Raw genomic sequence first — 8311 nt, 5'->3', positions numbered from 1 at the left:
GGCATAAATTAAAAAAAAAAAAGTAGAGTTTTCAGAATACGTTATTGTTTCTCTTGTTACAGGGAAATCCTCCAGAACCTTCCTTACCATGATAACTTGTGCTAGAAAGTGAGACTGGAATTTTTGATAACTGTAAATTATGTAGAAAACAATCCATAGGTCCTTGACTCTCTGATTCTTCTGTGGAGGACACTTGCTTGGAAATAAAATTGACTTTCTCAGCTATACAGACAGCAGCCCATGACTCACTTTTGTCACTTTTTTCCATTGATTTTGAACGAATCTTCATTTAAATCCATTTTTTAAAATCGAAACCCAAAGTTTTAACATTCCTAAAAATGTTTTATTCTATCAACGAAGATATTAAAGTAGGTACTTTTAAAAAGAATATTTTAAGTAGTTTACATCTAAATGAGGGTATTTTATTCAGTGCCATAGAACTAAAAGTCCTGTTGTTAGCTCTATGTGCACAGAGCCGTGGTATTCTGAGTAGACATAACTTAGTAATGAAAGTCTCTCCTTGGACTGCAGCCACCCTCTAGTTTACTACAAAATTATTTCTACAGAAAAGGTGATAGGAAGGGCTGGGAAGCTGTTTCAAACATGTGAAATTATATTTTTAGGGCTATTTTTTCTATATGCTTTAATGCAAATCATAAGCCTTGAATGGCTATTGCCAATGCAGATTCCACAGTAATAACAGACTGAGTTTTTAATGCAGTGTTCATCGTGGATGTTTATAATTGCAGATTTCATACTACATTATTCACTTTGTACATGAAGGGAATGCCACATACTGAAAACTGGACTTTGTGAATGAATATCAGATGCTAATAGGAATTCCTATTCAAATTATGGTTTATTCAATTGTTGAATACCAAACTGTTATTAAGCAGTTCATAAGCATTTATATGGGAAAGAAAGAAAAGATGGGTAAGAACATATGGCTAATAAACTAAAGGGAAGACGTTAAACTGCTCTCCAGTTAAATCTTATAATTTTTAGCCCATTAAACTTAATTATATGATGCATGTAATTTTTCTTATTTTTTCACAGAAGGACTAGCAGACTGATTAGGTAGAGCATTAACTGTCAATAGCAGATCTGTTGTAAACATATAGTTACTTGCTAGGCTTTCTCTCTCTCTCTCTCTCTCTCTCTCTCTCTCTCTCTCTCTCTCTCTCTCTCTCCAATTACTGGCATTTTCCTGGATCCACATAGCATCTCCATGTACTGCTGACACAAACCAAATTATCAACAATGAACAGGGCACAAACAGATTAGTTATCCTAGTTCACAGAAGATGCAGCTTGATGAAATAGTCTAGACTCTCTGAAATTAGTTAAAAAGGAAATGTGGAAACAATCGAGGGACACTTCGAGAGTGTTAATCTGTGATGACTCAACTAGAGTCATTCATGTGTCTCTAATGGAGATGGCCTCTAGAACTTACCTAGGGCTTAAAAATTCATCAATGAAATAATTTCCTCTGAATAAAATTTGAAAGTAATACACACACAAACTATCTCTATATTTCTTATACCACAAATATAATGAAAATGCTATCTAGACAGTATTGGTACAGTATCATTTATGTCAACAAAAGTCTAAACAGATGCCATGTTTTTCTTCCAGATATTTGTATCTGTGTTGGCTTGAATTTGTAAAGACAGATCACATGGGTGTGGAGTTCCCCACAGGGAAAGTGTGTCAAATTTTCAGGAATAAGGCTTAGCCTGAATTATATCATTTGCTTACTTTCCTAACAATTTTAGAAAATAATAAAGCTGATATTACAAAGATCCTTGCAAAACATACATATTTACATCCTTATATGTATATGTTTAATATATGTTTGCTTTTTAATGTATATAGATATAAATATGTATGTCTATAGAATTTCCTTTACTATTAATAAATTTTACTCTGCTCTTCCTTATTTAGTCTAGACAGAAGATTCCCACTGCTGTCTTGACATTAGCTTGTATTCCCAGTTGAGAAAATATTTACATAATAGTCTTTGCACTCTGGGTCTGCGTTCTGGCTCACTGTTCAGGCAGACGAAACAGGAGGCACTAGGCTACACTGCATCTAATCCACCATGGTGGTACCTGGTTTCAGAACACTGAACCTGCTTGGCAATGGCGGAATGCAGCCTAAGATGGGGTCCCAGACCAGGTGAGAAAGGAGACAGGCTAGGCTGAAGCTGGGGTTCCCAAACTCCCAGACACCTAGACATCGCTGGAGAGTATCCATTTCCAAGGGCTTGTGATGAGCCTGAAGTGGGGGAAACTCTGGCTTAACTCAGGGGTGAGTGTCCATGTCTGGAGAGCAGAGCGGCCAGAATGGCTCTGTATGACTAAGACTTCTACCCATGGTGGTTCTTTATAAGACAGAAAGTCCTTACTTCTTTAAACGATTTACTGGTAGTGGAAAACAGATGCATATCACTTACTCAGGGTGAACCAAAGAAAGAATGAATGACGAAGGAAGGAATGTTTCAGGTAGGCAAGCTTATTGGTTAAACCCTCAGGGCTTGCCCATATAGATAGCTCATTAGCATGGAGAACTCTGTGCTCTGTGCTACATGACTAGTGGTCATAATCCTTATGTGGGGTGTTTTGGTCACGTGCTCTAGGATAGGCACTGGGAAGGGAGTAGACGAAATACCTAATATTCTCAGATATGAGCATTACCAGGGTTTCTGAATTTGCTCAACCTTCCCAGTTTTGGTCTGGTGACACGGTTCCACTCCCCTTGCCCCCACGGCACATTGGAGTAATTATCAGTAGATAGTTTCAAAGCTACTTAGGAACCCAGAGTCACTGAGGTGGGTTTCCATAGGTCTTCAATAAAACCCTATATATTAACACTTAGCTTTTCTAAGCAAACTATTTTTTTGTTGAAACCAGCTGGAAAATATGAAAATGTAATACATATTATATATTGTATTATATGTATAATATATTTTATATAACATATAGTTACTTAGAGCTAGCAAGGAACAAAACATCACTCAGCATTATTACTTCTGATTTCTTCCTGCACATCAAGTTCTTAACTAAAGTCTTGTACCTATCTTCCCTATCTGTGTATACTGTGAATCGACACACACCATATTTTACAGAGACTCGTAAGTGCTCACAGCTTAGGTAGCACATGGCTTGAACATGGCCCCTCCAACTTTATGTCTTAGTAACTTGGTTTTATTTCAGACTTTGGCAGTTCTGTTGATGTCTATGGTTGAGTCCCTTTAGCTTGTGCTCTCAAACACTGGATGTTGCTAAGTGATGACAACCATCTTGGGTCCTGTGACATTTCATATCCTTTCTTCTTATTGGTCTCTCTGTTTTATCTTGAAGTTCACAAAACCAGAGGTGGAAAATCACTAAGAATGTCCCCTTATGTGAGTGAGCTTAGTTTAGGCTTTTTTTTTTTTCTGCAGATGACACAGTAACTCAGACGTTCGTTGTCTCCATGTCTTAGTCTCATTTCCAGAGGTACAAACTCTTGCATACTGACAAGGGTTTCTATAGCCTGTGTTAAGAGCTGTTACTCCTCCAGGAAATCATCCATAATCTTCTACTTTCCAGTCCTTAAGCTAAATGCCAAAATGCATTGTTCTGAGTATTAAAAAAATATTGCTTATAAAGAAATTTCCCATTTTATAATCTGCCATTCCCCAAAGACGGTATTTTCTTATAGCAGAAACTATGCCTCATGTTTTACTGTTTTCAGCTCCTAAAATAGTATTTATACAGAGAAGGCTCATTTGAAACTGTTCTCATTGATGCCCTGCCTAAGAATTCCACATTTATAAAGATGCCATGGCTGACTTTCTACTGAAAAAAAAAATCATGTGATTTAAAATAATTAGTCACCCTAAATTTGGGGTGTCATATGGATAGTCAGCAAACTACAAACTTGCAGTTGTTGCAGTACAAGGCAATGTTTTCTTTCCCCTTAGCTAGGTAGGCATTGACTAGCCCTAACAGAACACATTGACTAGCCCTAACAGAACACGGAAGAAGAGCCAGGCTGACCCCTAAGATCAGGCCAAACTAAGGCTAGGGGGAAGATCTTGAATAAGAACTAAATTGTTTCAGAGGGAGGCAGACTTCATGAGAAGTGCAGAAAGCAAATCAATAGAAAAGGAGGAAGCCGAGGAACCAGCTTTTTATCAAGAGAAGGAAAAATGCCATGAACGGGCCATGCTATTCATTACTGTAGCCTTGGGACATCCATTAGACAAACTCAAGCATCTCTGGAAAACAGAAAGCATTAGTTTCCTTCTAAACCTAGTAGATAATATCATTGTTGGCTGGACAACTCTCAGCTTAGCCTTTACATTAGTCTTCGACATTGGCTCCTCTAAGGGATGCAACAACATCAAGAAATACTAAGGAATCTGCGCTCTGGAGTATTGCCCAGAGCTATGAACTCTGTGAGCTTCTGAAATACTCTTATATGTAAAGTGATGCCTCAGGATGCTAGTGCCTGCAACTCAGTGATTTCTTTCCAGACATAGGCTAGTGTGGCATTGATTGATTGTCTCTAGGCTGTCAACATCAATAGAGATGTTATGCTCATATCTCACAAATGTTATAGTAGCAGCAATAACAACAGTTTTTGTGTACATGCTGTGTTTTTTTTTTTAATTTCTCACTTATCATGACAATCCTTTTGTTGGTTTTAAACATCTTTACCCAGTCTGCAAATAATCAATAATAGCTCTTGTTTGGACCAATCACTATCTCTAAAATTAGTATTGTTTTACTCTTCAACCATAATATAGCTTTACGATATTCCTTTTACTAAAAATGTGAACGATTATACAACAAGACCATTTCAAAACAGTTTTATTTCATCCATATTACTTCATAATAGCCCATCTGGACATCTTTTAAATCATGGCCCTTTTCTAGCCCTTTTGCTGTGCTGGAGACACAGAAGCTGAATAAAAAGCAAAAATACAGAAACTACAAGTTCAGTCAGAAAATGTTTGGTATTCTCATCCTGTTACAGTAAGCCAGGTTTCCAGTCACCAACAATTTGAAACTGTACAGACCCCCTTTCCATAATTTAGAGTAGTGGTCCCAGGGACTATCAGGCATTACTCATTATTTTTTTTCCTTGAAATTTAAGTTAACTTTGAATAACTGCTTAATATCAAAGCCTTTGTATTGATGAGTCTTCCTGACATGTGGGGGGGGGTAAAAGTTAGGAAGGCATCCATATATACACGTGCACAATCTGGATGGCCCCGAGTTACTCTAAGGTGAAACAGTGAGACAGAGAGGAATGAGGAATTTTTGCAGTATCTGAAAGCTGAAAAGACTTCCGTTGGAAATCTTTCAGAGATGCGAGGAGAGAAAAGAGCAAACTCAAAGGCATTAGTCTGAGGGCTTAACGGGAAGTAGTCATAGAAAAGAAAGTAATAGATTTTGTTGAGTCAGTTGCACAGATCTTAATTCTTTTTTATAATTGGGTATTATATTTACATTTCAGATTTTATTCCCTTACCCCACTTCCCCCAACCACCCAGAAACCTCCTATTCCATCCCCCCTCCTCATGCTTCTATGAGGCTGTGTCCCCACCTACCCGCCCACTCCCACCTCCCCACCCTCACATCCCCCCCCCTCTGTGTTTGTCCTTCATGGGACCAAGAATCTCCTCTCCCACCTATGCCTGACAAGGTCATGCTCCCCTACATTTATAGCTGGAGTCATGGGTCCCTCCCTATGTGCTCCCAGGCTGGTGGTTTAGACCCTGTGGGGCTCTGGTTGTTTGGTATTGTTGCTTTCCTTCTGGGGTCACAAACCCTTTCTGCTCTTTCAGTCTTCTCTCTAAGTTCTCCATTGGGAAACCCTTGATCAGATCAGTGGTTAGCTGTGAACATCGCCCTCTGAATGTCAGTCTCTGGCAGACCTCTAAGGAGACAGCTACATCATGTTCTTGTCAGCATGCACTTCCAGCCATCCATATCAGTGTCTAGCTTAGGTGACTGTACAACAGATCTTAATTCTTAAATCCTCTAGGAAACTATCATTTTATTTTCCATGCAATAAGTGAGCATGTGGGGACTTTAATCATGAGATCAATAGAATTTTAAAAATTAAATTGTCCACAAAGATAATGTAACTGCAGGGAGAGTAGTTACCCAGATCCAACAAATAGCAAGATTCTGCCTATGTTCCCTGTCTATTCTGTACACTAATGACACTTGAGTCCAAGGCTTCTTGTGTTCTAGATATCCCAGCATCCTCTCTGTTACTCAATGTGACAGTTTTCTTATCAACTCAAAGATTTTGTTTAAACAAGCAAAGATTTTGCTCCCCTCTCATCCTGGAAAATTCTTGTTCATCTTCTTGTCTCTGCTTGAATACAGGATCTGCAAGTAAATCCTTTGGGCCCTAAACTCGCCCAGTTCTTCCAAATTCCTCAAGCTACAGTGTGATTCCTATAATATTGAAAATTATCTCTTCAATGTTTATCCCCTTCAATAAACTATAAGCTCTCTGTGATGGTTATTTTATCTGCCAACCTGGGTAGACTATATCACTCATTTATAGAATCAATTTCTAGGTATTTTTGTAACTATGGTTAGTATCTATCTGTAATTATTTGTTTTTAAGCAAAAGAAATAGATGATCCTTGATGACCCAAGTGGGCAGCATTTTATCAGTTGAATGTTTAGGTGTAAACCTCAGGTTTCTCTGAGGAAGAAGGAATACAAATTCATGATGAACAGTTGCCTGCCTAACATGTTGCCCAGTTGATAGCAGTCTTGATGGACCTAGTAAATCACCAGAGCCAAGTAATGTTTTTAAAATAAATATCAATCAGAGTCAGTCTATCTCAGAATATATAAATATGATGCTTATCTTTCTGTCTTCCTATTTACTCACCAACCATCCATCCATCCATTTATCCATCCATCTTCAATGTATCTAGCCATCTATTCCTGTTGTTTTGTTCTGTTTTGTTCTTTGCTGAGGAACCTGACTGACATTCTGTCTCCGTGGAAGGAAACATATTGGTGTTCTTTGTCTTAGTGTCCTTCAAATTTTCTACAGGGTCTTTTATAGAACCAGCACATAAGGTACAAGTTTAAAATTACAGAGTTATGGGAAGAAAAAGCTTATGGAGTACATATAGTACTTACACAGTACAAATCCAACTTCCATCTTCATTTCAATCAGACACAGAGCCCTTGGCATAAAAGTTGAATCATGATTCTCATTCATGCAAAATGGGTCCATGGCACAATGCTGTGCCAGCTCAAAGAAATGGCAGGGCTGAGTGGGGACATCAACTGCTCTTTGATGTCTGCTATCTATCTCCTTCTACATTCAATTTGATTTGCTTGCTCATCCTATTGAGCCACAAAGCATTTTCATACTAGACCAAGAGCATCTGCATGTGGCAGCCAGGACTTCAACAAGAAGATATACCAAAGCAGATTCATTAGAATTGATTTATTTTAAAGAAGTTAAAAGTTGCTCTCTGGTCTGGGCGCCCGTGCCTGCCTAGTCTCCGTGCTGTGGTGCCAGTGGCTGGCTGGCGGGATGGACGTGTCGCTTCACAACTTCAGTGCAAGGCTGTGAGAGCAGCTCATTCACTATCATGTCATGAGGCTGACTCGCTCTTTCTGTGGGTGGGGGCAATGCATCTACGAAACCTCGCAGTGGCCCTGTGCAGCTGCTACGACTCCATCCCTGTGTACACCTCCCTTTTTAGAGACGCTTCTGATAAGACTTCCACAGGCCATGTTCAGCGCTTAGCCAGGAAGACCAGCAAACAGGTATTTGTCAGCTGCAACCTCTCCAACACAGACAATAACTTCATGTTACTCGTAGAAAACAGGATTAAGGAAGAAATGGAGACCTTTCTGGAAAAGTTCTGAGCAGCAGAAGGAAGAGTTTGTTACTTGTATATAAATTACACTGAAATAAACAGGTTGGGAGTTTTTGAAAAAAAAAAAAAAAAGTCATCCATTAGAAAGAAAAAACTAGGCTGAAAACACATAATGTTAGGTCACGTATTAACATCTTATTTATCTATGATGAATCGATGTCATTATTCCCCACCTGCCCACAGAAATAGAGGGGACATTATTTGAATGAAAATGAAAAATTTAAATTATTCAATAGATTATCATTTTGACTCTGGAAGAACCTTAATGTTTGACCAGGACAAACCTTAATGTTTTGACCAGAACCTTAATGTTTGAAGGAGAGAGTGGCTCAGCTATAGTGATTCTGGGCTTTGTATAATGAATCCATGATGACATGGGCTGTCACTTTCCACC

General features: G+C 38.6%; 1 pseudogene; it reads left to right on the top strand.

Annotated features, from left to right (window-relative positions):
- Positions 1-2140: 2140 nt before the first annotated feature.
- On the top strand, positions 2141-7906 carry LOC117712398 (proteasome assembly chaperone 4 pseudogene; annotated as a pseudogene).
- Positions 7907-8311: the final 405 nt, after the last annotated feature.

Source organism: Arvicanthis niloticus, chromosome 7 (assembly GCF_011762505.2).
Source record: "Arvicanthis niloticus isolate mArvNil1 chromosome 7, mArvNil1.pat.X, whole genome shotgun sequence".
NCBI classification, from domain to species: domain Eukaryota; kingdom Metazoa; phylum Chordata; class Mammalia; order Rodentia; family Muridae; genus Arvicanthis; species Arvicanthis niloticus.
The sequence above is the reverse complement of the archived record's forward strand: the minus strand, read 5'-3'. Positions and strand labels throughout refer to the sequence as shown.